The sequence below is a fragment of the Euleptes europaea genome, chromosome 10 (assembly GCF_029931775.1).
Source record: "Euleptes europaea isolate rEulEur1 chromosome 10, rEulEur1.hap1, whole genome shotgun sequence".
Taxonomy (NCBI): domain Eukaryota; kingdom Metazoa; phylum Chordata; class Lepidosauria; order Squamata; family Sphaerodactylidae; genus Euleptes; species Euleptes europaea.
Window position 1 is genome coordinate 36,051,952 of NC_079321.1, and position 16,927 is coordinate 36,068,878.

A 16,927-nucleotide genomic window follows, 5' to 3' on the forward strand; every position below is an offset into this window, starting at 1 on the left:
GAAGAAGCCTAAGGATAGAATAAGGGCATTGATTTCATAAACAATAAAGATAATTAAAGTCAACCTAGATTCTCTCTTTGCCTCTATCTCTCCCTAACAATGTAGCAGGAAATTGGAATATGTATGTTGGTGAGATGTACAGAATAATAACTACCTGAAATTATTAATCAATGACTGCACAGCTTCATAGCATTTGAAAATGAACTTATTTCAACTATATTAACTCCATGTTTTGTCTGTGATCAAAAGGAAGGATATGCATGCCCAGTGCAGGCAGAAGACAACCACATGATGGGCAGAGGCTTTGTTTCATATTCTAGTACAGCAATTTCTGTTGCTAAAGAGAAAAGCCACACTTCACTTTCTTCATGTATGCTGCATTATGCCACATTTTAGAATTTGCTGCCAAGGATAAAATGCTCTTTGCTCCAGTATAGTTTCCAGTATAGTTTCCATAAAAGAGAAACTTGCAGTGAACACTTATGTTGAGTTGGATAAATGGCAAATAAATAAATAAACCGGGCTGAATTTATGTGTTTTGTTTAATATTAAAATTCTAATGACCTACCCAACAGTGATTTAATTTTGTGATGCCATAGCTGATTTCATATTTTGAATTACTAGAGGGATTTCTTGTTTGTATGATGCCATGTGAGGATGGCAGGAGTACTCAGTGCAAAAGGATCTTAGAGGTCTGATATGTGAATATATGGTTTGGTACCTCTTGGTGGGTTAAGTCATGGTATGTCATTGACTTCAAAGTGTGGTAGGCATTGACCTTCACTCCAGGATATCAATGGAGAAATGAGAAGAAAATAGAATATAGACCTAGAAGTAGACCTGTGTGGCATTATCTTTAGAATACAAAAGGCAATGTCCATGAAGACCAGTCTTTGATGTGATCTACTATTTGTAATTTGTTTAAAATTAAGCAGTACAGATAATTAAAATTGCATTTTATTCTCTGTAGGTCCATACACACCCTGACCTGGATAGCCCCAGGCTAGCCTGATCTCATCAGATCTCAGAAGCTAAGCAGGATCAGCCCTGGTTAGTATTTGGAAGGGAGACCTCCATGGAATACCAGGGCCATGACACGGAGGCAGGCAATGGCAAAGCACCTCTGAACATCTCTTGCCTTGAAAACCCTACAGGGTTGCCATAAGTCAGATGTGACTTGATGCCAAAAAAGAAAAGAAAAGATCTATGAATATATTCACCAAACTAAGCAAAATAAATGTGTCTCAAAGCTTCAGAGTTGTGCCTGCCTGTCTCCTACAATCCCCCCCCACACACACACACATACACCCACGATGGACAGTTGGGTGTCTGGTCCTTCCTCAAGTCATGTACCATTCCAGTCACCAAATTCTGAATGGGTAGAGCCATAGCAACATCCAGCTAGGAGGAAGGGAATGTTAGAATGCTCTCTCTGTGTGTGGGTATGATTTGGGGGGTAACTGAGACTCTGATTGCTGAGCAGATCAGTGGGCTAGAAGTCTGATTCAGGTGGAGCAGGCTGGTTATTTGATTAAGGTTACTATGGAAAAGTGGTCTTAATCCCAAATTTGTCTATCTTCTGACGGACGTAGACTGGATATGCCTGTACTGTTGTGACTGAGGGGTTTAGCTCATTTGAAGAACTCTTACAGTTGGCGCTGTCATATCTTGGTTGACAGGAACAGTGTCAGGTTGAAAGCACATTTCAGTTTCTGAAGAGATTTGGATTAACTAAATTTTACCATCCCCTCCATTTCCCCTTCCGTCCTACTTAACTTCTCCAGGGCTGCAGCTGTGATGGTGGTGATCACAGAGCTGCCTCCAGACTCCATGTGGAGCCAGAGGTGGCAACAACAACCTTGGCAGAGCTGAGAGCCAGGCTTGGCTGAGCTAAGCCTGGCTCTCAGCTCTGTGCAGGCCACTGTCTCTGAGCCCCATGTGGATGTGAAGGCAGAGGCTTTGCAGGGCTGTGAGCCGGTTCCCTTTGAATTGCCACCATTTTGGGGGGAGGAAAACCCCTGAGAAATATCGATAAGGAATTTTTCTGGTCCCCTCCCCCCCCCCCGGGTTGGCTTTCCCTAATGCACACCCCTAGATCTGGGAGAAAATCTGTGGGAAATCACTGGGTGACTTCAGGCCAGTGTTATATTTTCAGTCTGCTTTACCTCACAGGGTTGTTGTAATGATAAAGTGGAGGAGCTGCTTTGGATCCCCATGGTAGAGAAAGGCAGAAAATAAATGAAGTAAATAAATAATAAATATAGCTGAAGATGGGGTGTGTGGATAAAAGGTAGATTGGTAACTGGGTGGGAAGGAGAGAAGGGAGCAGGGAAAGGTAAGGATATGGGGGCTTCCAGGAGAAGGCAAAGAGGAGACAGTGTGGGGAGGTGATACATGGGAAAGTGAGATAACCTCCTCAAAGTCCTTGCAGGTTGCCCACCATGCCACTAGGGCTGGTTCAGCTGAAACCAAGCAACCTGGTCAAATTTTTCCTGGGCAGAGACTACCAGGGGACAGAAAGCTGAAGATGGGGACAGATAAAACTAAAGATTAGAGGAGATAAAGACAGGATGCCTGTTGTGTGTGAAGGAGAGAGGGAAGCAGAAAAAAAGGGAGAGGCTATGTGAGGCTGCCAGAGAAGGGAAAGAGGAAATAGGGACGAAGAAGAAAATGAGATGCCCTCCGCAAGTCTTTGCGGGTCTCCCACTTATAGCATTATATTGGTGGAGTTAGTGGATATTTTAGGTGTGTCCCAAAGATAAATGGAATATGTGGTCTAAGTTCTCGGAAACAAGTTCCGAAGGGTGGTATGGCTGTCAAAGCAGCTTGACTTTTATTGTCTCTTTCATGATGCCTTAGCTCCATAACCTTTCCAGGAGTGCTGAAATAAAGGGAAGCATGCATTATTTTATATGACTTGATGTTATCTGGGTATCTTAGCTTTTCTTGCTGTAAAGTAGTTTGGCAAAGCCGTCGAAAGCATTATTCTATATGATCTTTGAACAATATTTTAAAAATAATGCAGGCCAACATCAGATTTGTGTTTGCAACTGGGCTGTGCAGGGAAAAGACTTGATACCTCACACCACCTGCTTTTAAGTTCTCCTTCACTGTTTCCTCGGGAGATCTATAATTAGACCTGTGAAAGAAACGCTGCTTTCCCCCATTACTGGTGGTATGCGATGATGGATTCAAGAGTGAAGAAATATGCAGAGGGATATCAAGGAGAAGTTTGCTTGAATTATCATTTGAAATGGGAAAAAAGGTTTGATTTATATTCATGCAGACTTTTGTCAATCAACAATATTTATGTGTATCTGTATGGAGAACATGGCCAGCACAATTGTTGGGGGAAGAAAAATACCAGCATTAATATTCATTTCAATCGCACCATTCCCTGTAGCATGGTTTCTCTTCAATGTCCCCTTTCTCTAAGGTTATTCATGATTGTTGTTTTTTAAATTCTGTCCTTACATAAACATTGAAAAGTAAAAATAGGCCTTTGATTAAACTTGGAATCAGTTTATATGCCAGCCTCATGTCAAGAATAGCAGTAAATCAGCAAAGGAGAACCATGAGTCTTAGTTAAAGCTGCTGTAAAGTGAAATTAATGACCTGTGTCATCTGACTTGGTGGATCTAGCGCTTGTTTCTCCCATAACCATTTTTGGACCTACTTCCACAGACTGATGAAATAATTTTGTTAAATAAAACACAGGTATTTATAACATTTCATGAAATACTGGAACTGTGATCCTGTACAAATACGTTGTCATTGCTTTGCGAATCCCACTAAGGATGTGCAGTAGCTAACCCAAACCCAAACACGCCTTATCTTTAGTGTCATTATTATAACTAGTCTGAATTTAACAAAAGTCAATGGCTGTTTATACTTGGTAATTAGCAGAGCCAGACTGAAGTGTCTTGCATATTTTAAAAAATTTCTTCACGCTGAACCGTCATTACAGTCGTCACTGCGAAGCCAGCGCATACCTGCTTCGCATTTCTTAAGAGATTTAACGTGACCTTTTGTATTTGCTATGCCCCCGCCTCGAAGCATTCAGATGAAGAATCACAGCATAGCTTAGCTATGCAATTGTCAATTGCTAATGGCTATGCAAACAAAGGAACAAAGGAGCAGGCGAGTGGGGGTGGAATTTGTTTGACTTTCTCCTCTTGCATTGGGACCGTGAATAGTCATTTTAAAGGTCGGATTAAAAAAAGGAGCTTTGAGCGAGCATCTAAAATCAACCCTAAATGGCCAACGATATTCTGAAACATTTAACTTTTCTTATGAATCTGGATTTTTTTGGCACAGAGTTTAAGAGGGTCAGAGAGAAGGTCGAGACTGAGGAGAGAGTGATCCAGCTCCTATGTAACTGACAGGCATGTTTACCAGTCAACAGACTTGTGCAAAGACGTGGCCACCAAAGAGGACTGCACTACTCAGTGGGTCTTTCCAAAGAGATGTTCCCACCAATCTTGGATGAGACCTTGATTGGATTCTGCATTAGCACAGTGGCTCCTGTTTTCTTGCTAAAGAATAGAGGCGTGCGCACTATGAGATAAACAGGACTGCACCCAACACGGGATTTAGAGAAGTGCCATAGTTGATGCCCACCTCCACAATAGACAATATTTGCTGCTTCTATCCAGAACGAGGAGTATCCTATTATGGAACAGTGCTAAGGATGTGGAATGATTGTAAGCCGAGAGCTACATGGAAATATGCTGCATATGAATGTTAGGAGTCGAAAGGAAACTGATGAAGTCACAAGGCGATATGGAAGATTTCTTCTAGAAGGCTGTTTTGAGAATCCTTTGCCTTTGAGTCTTCAAGGACTTCATATTATCTGTATAATTTATTACCAATCGATGTAACCATAGTTATTGAATGCTGTATATTTAACTGTGAATTTGTGAAGTCACTTCTGAGTTTATACAGGGCTCATTCGTTTCCAGCAATTGTCAAGGATGATTTGTTTAAGATTTGATATTACAATTTAAAACATGGTTGTTTATCACCGTGGTCAGCCTATGTATATTTACTAGTTGGATTCTATCCAGACAAAGGCAGAGACCTGATTTACATATGCACCGAAGCAGGCAGTGCTATAGACCTGGGACAGGGATGGAAAGGAGACAAATGCCACACTTTTATCTCCTTATGATAGATAGCAGGGCCGGCATAAGCATACTTGGGGGTGGGGCAGCTGCTAGGGCCCAGGACTTCTCACTGCCACCACCCACAAACCTCTCATGCTGCTTGTCTGTACATGTGCTCCCGACTGCCCAGAATCATTGAGGAAGGGCATGTGGGTGGTGTGCAGTGGTGGCACTCCTGGTGGTACAGGCAACTGAGCATGGATGGTGGGAGGGCTTGAGAGCAGGAGAAGGATGCAGAGTCAGGTGTGGGGGCATGCAGGTGTGGGGGTGGAAGGGAGGTCATGAGGGGGTACCTGGGCACTGTCTGTCCTGGGCCACCCAAAATCTGGAACTGGCCCTGATAGGTAGCATCTGTCATACCATCTCAATGTTCATCTAACTGCTGTCAGGAACACAAACATAAACTGGGGCCAAACTAGATGAGGTATAATACATCAGTAATGAAGATGGGCCTGAAATCTTTCAGTGTCTTTAATGTTCCCTATAGCAGCTGGGGTTGTGACTCGGGGGGGGGCATTAACTCTACCCCCACTTTTAATTTCCTCAGTACAAATGGCTTCGCACCATTTGCTTTTTTCCTTGTAAGGAAAAAACAAACAATACCACAGGCAGCCCCCATTCAGATGTAAAGAAAGCAGTGTATGCAAACCTATTTTAAAACAACTATGGAGCATGTGGGCAAGTATACCCTCCCTTACCTTATTTTTTGGCCATGGTGATGTCATGTTTAGAGTGTTGGATCAGGACTGGGGAGACCTAGGTTCAAATCTCTACTTACTGTACCATGGAATCCTGGGCTTTGGTAGCCTGACCTACCTCACAGGGTTGTTATGAGGATAAAGGGAGGAGTACATAACTGTGAATGCTAACCTGAACTCCTTGGAGGAAAGAGTTTGCAGCATCCTGTCTAGCCAGAGTGGTGTAGTGGTTAAGAGCAGTGGTTTGGAGCGATTGAGTCTGATCTGGAGAACCGGGTTTGATTCCCCACTCCTCTGCATGAGCGGCGGAGGCTAATTTGGTGAACTGGATTTGTTTCCCCACTCCTACACATAAAGCCAGCTGGGTGACCTTGGGCACGTTACAGCTCTGTGAGAGCTCTCTCAGCCCCATCTAGCTCACAGGGTGTCTGTTGTGGGGAGGGGAAGGGAAGGTGATTGTAAGCTCGTCTGATTCTGTCTTAAGTGGTAGAGAAAGTTGGCATATAAAAACCAACTCTTCTTCTAGCGTCCTTCTGATGTCAGAGCGAGGTTATTTCAAGCACGGGACTAGGGTGCAATGACCGACAGGGCAGGGTTTAGTTACACTTGTGCTCTGTCCCGTCGCATCCCCCATCACTAGGGTTGCCAGCTCCAGATTGGGAAATACCTGGAGATTTTGGGGGCAGGGCCAGAGGAGGGCGGGGTTTGGGGAGGGACTTCAATGCCATAGAGTCCAATTGCCAAAGGGGCCATTTTCTCCAGGTGAACTGATCTCTATTGACTGGAGATCAGTTGTAATAGTAGGAGATCTCCAGCTAATACCTGGAGGTTGGCCACCCTACCCATCACTGAGTTTAGATGTGAACAAGTAGATTCATACAGAGGACCATTCCATCCTTTTTATTATTTTTCCCTCCTTTCTTTCTTGAGTAAAAATGCCTTTAAAGCTTTGACCTTTTCCCTTAATGCTTGAAAGCAGGTGCAGGGCATCCCTTGGGTAAGAAGTACAACACCACAGAATTTCATCTTAAGTGGCTCAGATGTTCTCAGAGGCCGGTTTCCCTGGAAGGATGGCCCATAACCAAATTATACCAAAGTTTATGTTAAAAGGAACACACAGTATAGCACAGCTCATCATCTGTTTGACAGTAAAGCTCTGCTATGAACTGGTGCATACAAGGATGGATGGCGGAAATTACCACTAAATCCATCGTTTGCATGTGTATGTGTATAGAGTATGTATCTTATGGGCCACCTTATGAATCAGCTGTCTTTGCACTCTAGGAAGAATTTACACCATTTCCACCTTTCTAAAGGCCTTCATGAATATGCGTACGCCTATTCACTCCTCTTTTCAGGTACTTAATCCCCCCCCCTCAGAAAACAACTTTTAAAAATTGTTCCAAACATGCTCAGTGGGGAAAGGGCACTGTGTTGCTCTTCACAGATGCTCCTTACAGTTGTCCCCAAATCTCCACATAGCAACTGAAGCAATGTTGGAGCAGGCCTTGTTTTGGCTTTTCAACATTACAGCTGGAGCAGGTGGATAACCTGCATAATTGGATTGATGGCAGGATGCCAAATGACTATGACTATGCTACAGTCCTGCTTTACCAGTCTCATAAAAGCTAGCTCGAGTAACAATGGATAGCTAGAAATTCAAAGGCAGTGGTCTGGATGCAGAGTGCAGCCACTAGGTGGCAATCTTGTTCTATATGTGTAGGTTTCAGATCCTCTGTCCAATAACTGACCAACAGGAAACTTTAGTCTTCTCTGCAGAACTTGGAATTTTATATCTACTATTTTTGGGGGCCTGAATTATGTATGGTGGTTTTATTATATGCACTACCATTCACTAGGGAGAGCATCACCAAACATATTTTCTTTTGGCCCGCAGCGGTTAGTGTCATACTGAGTGAGTGCTATTGATGGAAAGCCGGCAGTGTATGTAGACCGATCCCTTTGTGTTTCCATATACCCAGAAATAATGCTGAAAAATGGTGAGGATTTGTTAGGCATATTAAGGTTATGCACAATGTGTAATGATGGGGGGAGTTAATGTTGGCAGCTTCTGATCAGTGTGTCTGCCAAAGAGAACTCGTAGGAGTTCCTTGATGAGAAAGAAAGATGAAAAATTAGGGAAGGGAGGGGAAATTGGTGAGTAAATGGTGGACACGTACAGTGATGTTTGTATGTGATTATTATATTATCTGTGGCAGAAACCTGCAGGGGGAAAACTGACTAGGATCTACCCAAGGTGTTTTTAAAATCTGAAGCAGATAACCTTTTTTACCTATTAACATGGGCTGCTATCCATTAGCTTGTTTTCCTGCATGAGCCCCTTTAAAATTTTAGACACACCCCTATTCATTCTTAGGGAGTACAGTTCATTGTTCTCTCTGTGTCTGCTGTTTGGTCTCTCTCCCTGTGCCATTCTTGATGTCATCCCAGAATGGACACCTGAGGCAGCCACTCCCCATGGCATTTCACTGTCAGTGAAATCTTTCATAAAGGCATCCACTGGTGGAGAAGAAGAAGAAGAGTTGGTTTTTAGATGCTGACTTTCTCTACCACTTAAGGAAGAATCAAACTGGCTTACAATTGCCTTCCCTTCCACTCTCCACAACAGACACCCTGTGAGGTAGGTGGGGCTGAGAGAGTATGACTAGCCCAAGGTCGCCCAGCTGGCTTGATGTGCAGGAGTAGGGAAACCAACCTGGTTCACCAGATTAGAGTCCACAGCTCATGTGGAGGAGTGGGGAATCAAATTAGAGTCCACCTAGTCACCCCTCTTAACCACCACACCACGCCGGATGGGCTAGATTCAAATCATCTCCTGAGAGCAGAAGGCACACTTGCTTGTGCAAGGAGTGCAAAGATTTGCCAATTCTGCTTCCCGCTACAGAGTCCATATCACACTCTATGCTATCCCTGAGGTCTCTAAGTCCCCAGGTACCACATTTTAATCTACAAGGGGTGGTGGTGGTGAGAAAGAACCATGTCCTGAGCTCCACATTGTTTGCAGTCCTTTGAATCCACTGGTTCCAACCCCATGCTTCAGGCCAATGTGTAGCATTTACAATAGCCACCACATTTTTCTATTACTTTGAGAGCTGCTGAAAACATTCTAAGGTATACATCAGATACTCCAAAGATAAACCATATTGTTCAAATTTATAAATAGCTGCAATCTTTCAGACAAATGATACCAAATGCTAAAATGCAATTCCAAGGATGACAAATATATATATATAGGTATACTCTGATAAAAAAAACTGCACTCTGCTTAAAGGAACCTCTGCACCTGTATAAATCCAAGTGTTACCAAGAAAAATCCTTGAAAAGTATTTCAGCATTTAGAACCTTGGGATTCCTTTTAAAATGTCAAACACATGACATCTTGTCTTGTTTTCTGAGGCCTGAAATAAACTACCTTCTGGTCCAGACTCAATTTACAAATATTAGTAAGATTTCTTTATGGCTTACAGTCCATTTTTGACATTCTTAACTAATAAAATAAACTGGAAATTGAATGCAGCAGCTTAGAGCACATACTTTTAAACACAATTTTGGACATTTGGTTTTTTAAAGACATTTTACACAGTAGATAGCTATAAATACTCATAGATGACCAGCAGTCTGGGTTAATGCTGAGATCCCAATAGACACAGAAAAATACACAATGTAACTCTTCAGTATCAAATTCCAGTAGAATCTTATTACTAGTAAGCAGACACTGCAAAGTTCAGTGTGATATATTGATTGGAGTGTAAGTATAAATCTGGGAAACTCCATCCAACACTTGGTCAGAAGGTAGCTCTACCAAGTCACCATAAAACAGCAACCCTACTGGACTGGTCTAGTTGTCCATTTGATCCCAAATACTGTTTTCATACAGTGGCCAAGCAGGTGCTACCAGAAGGCTTACAAGCAGCACCTGGAGTCCAAGGTCTCCCCTCTTGATATGCTTCAGCCACTGGCATTCAGAGATAAACTATTTCTGAACATGGATGTTCCATACAGCCATCATGAGTCACAGCCTTTTCTGGACATGTCCTACATGAGTTTGTCAATTCCTCTTCAAACAATCTAATTTTGTGGCCATCATTTACATCCTGTGGCAATAATTTCCTTGAATTAGTTACATATTTTGCGAAGGACTGCTTTCTTTCATCTACTGCCAATCAACTTCACTGGGTACCCTCCAAATTCTTCTAGGAAGAATTAAACTACCTCAGCTTAACCTACATCACAGGACTGGAATCAGGGCTGTAGCTAGGGGGGGGGGCGGTGGCAAGGAGGGCAGCTGCCGCCTCTGTAGCAGGCAGAGAGGGATTTGGAACTGCCTCTCTTACAGGAGGAGTGGGCCGGGTAGGAGAGGCAGTTCTGCCACCCTCTCTGCCTGCCACAGGGGCAGCTGCTGCCCTCCTCGCCGCCGCCCCACCAGCTGCAGCCCTGATTCCAGTCCTGTGATGTAGGTTAAGCTGAGGTAGTTTAGTTTTTCCTCCTGCATAAAACTAGAATTTCAGTTACGGTCCTGACTCAAATGACAGTAAAGATTACCACTATGCGTGTCCCTTTGAGTGTATTGGAAGAAGAACACCAGCAATGTAATAGCCTCTATTTAAATTTGCTGTGTGGTTTTTGTAACTCCTAGAGGATGAAAAGGTAATGAGAGCAAGGCCATTTATGCTTGGTAATTAGCAGCACATTCCAGGCTGAAGTGCCCCACATATTTTTTTTTTTAGTTTTTCACGCTGAATCATCAATCAGGAAGTGACTGCGAAGCCAGCACATACCTGCTTTGCTTTTCTTAAGAGCCCCTTTAATGTGACCTTTTTTGTTTGCTCTGCCCCTGCCTTGAAGTATCCCCTCAAGGAAGCATGCAAAATCACAGTCACTTGTTAGCTATGCAAACGGTGGTTGCTAATGGAAGGAACGAAGGAGCAGGTGAGGGGAGGTGGAATTTCTCCTTTTGCATTGGGACCGTGAATAGGCATTTTAAAGGTCTCATTTAAAAAAAGAGCTTTGAGAGAGCATCAAAACTGACCCTGTATAATTGGCCCAAGAGAGAGAATAATGATTCTGGACTATCTTGCAGGACAGATACTGCACCTGTGGTGGTTTGAGCTCTTAAAGCACTAAATGCATGCCATGATTCTATCTGAAAGAAAATAGTTGCCTAGGATGCATGTTGGTTGGTTAAGATGATCCAAGAATGGTGAAATTAAATCAAAATGGCTGAGTTTATGCAGTCCTTTCTGGGTTAGATTCATTTTGTACAGGTCACATACGTGTGGCAGCATGATGAAATGGACATAATTGAGATTCACGTGGCACTTTTTGAAAATTAAGGAGTACAGTGCACCTGATGCAAATCAAATCAATGTTTCATTGAAATCAACCCATACTTAAGTATCTCCTGTTGACATAAATGGAGCTTCAGAGGGCTTACACAATTGTGCCCATTGTAAGCTGTATGCTTCTAATGCGTATCATTTCTATAATCCATTTCAGTGCTCAAGGCAGTTAATATACAATATTTCAGTGTAGGTTAAAAATTAATATCAATGGGCCATTTTGTTTGAATCCATATAGTCACATTTTTCACAGTAAGCATAAAGTAGTCTGATTTGCACAAAATTATCAAATTATTGATTTCCCCTATGATAGTCTCTTGACAAGCAGGTTGTATTTACCCAGCACTTTGATGTCAAGAACTTACCCAACCATGTGAATGGGGAATCAGTAAGGATCATGATCATTCATGTGGTAGTATTTTAAAACCCTGAAGTCCCTTTTGAAAGGCAAGGGAAACTGGATATGTGGTAGAGCAAAGGTACTTTTCACAATTGCTTTGGAAGTCTGGAAATTATATGCTTCCTTTGCCAAGCACTATGCATTAGGCATATTATCACCACATTGCCCCACAATTCTCATTGCCTACTCAATATAGGAAACGGTCTCAGTGGCAGCATGCCAAAGGATTCATTTGAACAAGTACATTTGAAACGGGTTACTTAAACAGAAAAACATAGAATTCTCTTCCACAAGCTGTGTGTGACATTTAAAAGCAGTGCATGTCTTTAACACACAGGAAACATCTCCAAAGATTTGATTTTCATCTACGCTTATGGCATCTACTTATAATAGAAGCTGGATGGGAGTAGATACTTTGTTTGCTTGTTTGAGTAGGGGGATTAATGGGTAGGGGGAAGCTTGTGCAAAGCTCTGAATAGCTTACTACCCTGTTCCCTATAGTGTATGCAGTCACTGAGATCAAATCGTGAACCCTTGCCCAAAATAAATGAGAATCTTTGTAGTTTGTCATGTTTCTTCAGCTGGTCTCTCCATAATATGCAGACAGAATTTATGCAGGCAGATATGTATTATCATCCAGAATCTTGTGTTTCCTTCAAAGATACCTCTCAGATCGCTTCCCTTTGTTACCAAAAAGGAATCACAGCAGTTTATGGACAAGATCTTTAACTAACACAAACTCTTTCATCTTTTCTTCCTGCCTTCTGTGGAATTCCCTTTCCCTGCTGATTCTTACAAGCACCCACCTTTGGTCGATTAATCAGATCCTCTTTGTGTCTTGGCTGCAGGCAATGGGTTGGATCTAAAAAGCTTTTTCACTTTAACCACACACAAAAAATGATACTGGTTGGGAGAGTTATGAAACCTGCATGGATAAAAGCCACTTGGGATGGGGCCTGTAATAAGGATGGAGAATGGTTGAGATAGAATGCAAAAGCTGGCTGGATCCAACCCAATAAGCCCCCTCCCAATTCTTTCTGCACCACCATAACTGCAGGAGTCTCAGACTGGAGAGAACAGGTCTGCATATCTCAGCAGCTGGTCATTTCACCATATTTTGCCTCTGGTGGTATACTGAGCAACATATATGATGGGAGCTTTTCCCTCAACAAACAGGCGTCTGTTTTTTAGTGCTAGAAGCTTCTTTGGATGAATCTGCATATTTGGAGCTACCCACTGTATATTCAGAAGCCTTCAATCAAATCCCATTTTATCTTCCTTTACCTTTAGATCAACCAGTTATACTACTAAGTGATGATTTGATCATTGCAACTAAGATGTCTGAAAATTGGAATTCGCTCACTCGCGATGACTGTTTTCTCACATGTACCAAGTGATCATGTATGATTTAAAAATGAGCAACATTTCAAGTGAGTTTTGTGACTGCAGGTTTTGTGACATCATGACTGACTGGACAATGGATTGGCCACAACTTACTGCACTGCTAGGCTTGCAAATGCTCCAGGGACATCACGGCATGCTTATGGAATGTTTAAGCCAACTTCATTTTGAGTTTATGTAGTCCTCTTGTTCCTGTACAATTGGCGGCATTCAAATTGGCACATACTCGGAACTGACTGGTTCAGACCAGGGGTGCTTGATCTCCTCTCTGCCTGGATCAAAATTGTATCACACTTGTGAGAGGCACTCTCAAACCCACAAAAAAGTTCATTTTTTTCTAGCATTTAAAACCGTATCACAAATACTCTTCGGGTCCTTATTCTTGTACTGCTTTCCCGATCCATGTCCCTCATCTGCCATCTTGGGCATATGTAAAATAGTTAACCAATTGAAAAGATATTTCAACTCTGCTAAGGTTGAGGGAACATAAGAACATAAGAAAAGCCCTGCTGGATCAGACCAAGGCCCATCAAGTCCAGCAGTCTGTTCACACAGTGGCCAACCAGGTGCCTCTAGGAAGCCCACAAACAAGACGACTACAGCAGCACCATCCTGCCTGTGTTCCACAGCACCTAATATAATAGGCATGCTCCTCTGATCCTGGAGAGAATAGGTATGCATCATGACTAGTATCCATTTTAACTAGTAGCCATGAATACCCCCTTTCCTCCATGAACATGTCCACTCCCCTCTTAAAGTCCTTCAAGCTGGCAGCCATCACCACATTTTGGGGCAGGGAGTTCCACAATTTAACTATGCGTTGTGTGAAAAAATACTTTCTTTTATCTGTTTTGAATCTCTCACCCTCCAGCTTCAGCAGATGACCCTGCGTTCTAGTATAACGGGAGAGGGAGGAAAATGTCTCCCTGTCCACTCTCTCCAAACCATGCATGATTTTATAGACCTCTATCATGTATCCCCCCAAGAAAGGTGCATAGTTTGTGTCTCTGTACTAGCCTTGCCTATTTTGCCTGGCTGATTTATGCACATTTATGGGAGTGTCCATGTCCAATTGCAAATACTGTCTGCCACCCCCCTTCATTTGCCCAATGCACTCAACTGGGGGGGGGGTTATAAAAGAAGTGTTTTCCTTGGTTATCTCAGTTCTGCTTAGGTGGGATGGGTGGACGGGGAAGCCACATGACTTGTCTTTCAAGTGTTCCCGCTATGCTTATTTTCCAGCTTTCTTGACTACCAAAGCCAAAGATGTTTGTCTTAATTGCATCATGTTTACATGCTCTTGCACGGCCACCTGCGAAACGTAACTCAATCCAATCAATTCTGAGCATGCACCAACATGATTAATGCCACAAATACCACAAGCACGACTGCACACAATGCAGCTGATTTTAAACAATGCATGACCTGCTCTAGAATAACCTTAGTGTGTAAGAAATCCAAGCTAGCTAATAAATGGTGAGCATGAATCAAGAGTGATGATGAAGTCAATCGGTTTAAAAGGGTGCAACGCTGTATAAGACTGTGATGTCGGCCAGCCACCATGCTGAATGCCACTGCTGAGCAGACGCAGAACAATTTGAAATTGTGAATGGAGGGCAAATTATCAAGACAATCATGAGAGGTGTTTGACTCAGCAGCAAACAGGCATTACAAACAAGAGAAGTTTAATTTTCAAGCACCTGGTTTCCGAATAATCCCTGGTTCAAACTATGGCTCCCTGGCAGCAGAGTGTGAATTCACAAAGTATTTGCAGTTCAATTTATACACTTGATTAACACAAACACTAGCATTTGGAAGTCAGGCGGGCAAAATTGGCAAGAATGAAATATTTAGAGAGTCAAGCCTTGCAGATTCCTCCTGCTCCCTCCCTCATCTCCCTGCAGGATTGACACAACCAAGGAAAGCTCTGCTTTTGTTAAGTTTTGCAAATGCTTTCGGCATGCACATTTTGGCTGGCCCCGTCCTGACCCCCTCCCCACATTATATGTCTGGTGTTTCGAGCAGGTAGAGAATGGGGACAGGGAAAGTAGGTGAATGGCCAAAACATCTGCAATACGATTTAGAACAATTTCTAGTCCCTTAGTTTTTTTTTTTAAGTGAATATTCCTTTTTGTTTGAGGTTGCTTCAAGCAGAGAAGTATTTGGATATTACTGACGGGTGATAATGATACTATTTAGAACTACCTACAGGTTGTTCTTATGCAGAAAGATTGAACTACTGCCATGAGCCGCCCACAAACTGGGAGGCTTTTCAGGTAGGTCATATGCTGAGATTCAGTAAGTGTTATAAGAGTTCTCTCTCTCTCTCTCATGTTCAATTCCCTAGATCTGCTGCAGAGCAGAAATAGCTGTGGCGAAACGAGTGCTGCTTAGAGGATATCTCCCTAATTGAAAATGTATTTCAAACTGCATATTGCTTGCACCAGGCTGAGGTGAGGAAAGAGGGAGAGGAATTATCAGCCACATGCTTTCCTCAAATTGGAAGGAGGGAACTACATAGAAGGCTCAGGGTGATTGTGCTGAGGAAGCCAAAGCCGTCTGACGAGAACCCCTACAGAGCATGAACATTTACATTAAATACCATGTCTTAATAAAATAACATTTAATTAGCGAATGCCGTAGCAGTGCATTCCTTAACCTTTCCATCTTGCTGCTGTTCAGGAGCTTGCAAGAGATATAAGACCTGCCATTAGCTGAATGACGTGCTTCAGGAGAAAAGTGTGGCTTACGACCCCTCTCAAAATGAGAGTGATAAATTAAAGCATGAGCACTATATGGGATTGCGCCTAAAGCTTGTTTAGAAACGCTTGGCTGTGCTCAACTGCAGAAAAGCCTGGCTTTGCCAGGAATGCCAGCCCAGCCCGTGCCCTGCCGGTTCTATCTCAGTTTGTCTTCAGACATTCAAACAGATTCTGATTTGTCTGAGAATCCTCCCCCCAGAACAATAGGAAAATAAGGACATATGTGGTTTTGTATGTAAAGTAAATAAGAGGTTCACGTTGTGCTAGCGAAGGCACAAACCATTCTCATACATACAAAAAGAAGCTGCATTAGAATCAGAACAATGGCCCATCTAATGCAGTAACTATTGTTGGCTATAAACTATCGTCAATATTAAGCAATGCCTCCCTCGTTCCCCTCTAGCTCTCAAATGTATCAAAGGATATGTTTATCTTCCAACACAATAAATCAGAAAACAGGGATCATGTTTCACAACCATGCTGGGAGATGAGGACCAGCCTGCAATCACATGCCTGCAGAGTGCTGACTTAGCAGCCCTTGTCCCGCCCCCAAGATGGCAGCCATCAGGGCTTCAGGAAGGGATGGCACAGAATAAAATGTTTCCGTTCAAAGTTTTTGCCATGATTACTCAGGATGAAGCTGCTGTCACCTCCCTCTCCTGACAATAATGGGGTGGATCCAACCATCCTCCAAGTAGACCTCCTCCAGCCTGTTCAAGTTAACTGGAGGGTTGCCAACTGAAGAGGGGGGTTAAGCCTGCAGCCTACAGCACAACTTTCTGTCATCACTAGCCTTTGACAACAAGAAGCATGCCCATGTATGCACACTGTATGAAGGGTTCAATGGAAGAGGACAGAAATGAAATAGATTTTGAACTACTGTGCTCTTTCCCCACCTTGACTGGTTGCCACTGCCAGAAAATTATTTTTAATTATCCATAGAGTGGGAGGTGTTACTATTGGGTAACAGAGGATGAATAAGAGACATTCACAAATAAGTAGAGATTTTCTTTCATTTAAACCTACTTTGCAGATCTGCAGCCTTTCAGTCACCTGCTATGTGCTTGCCTTGATAAGGTGATTGCTCCCTGTTAAGGAAGGTGATACTCCGTTACCTTTCTAATTTAAAAGGAATAATTTG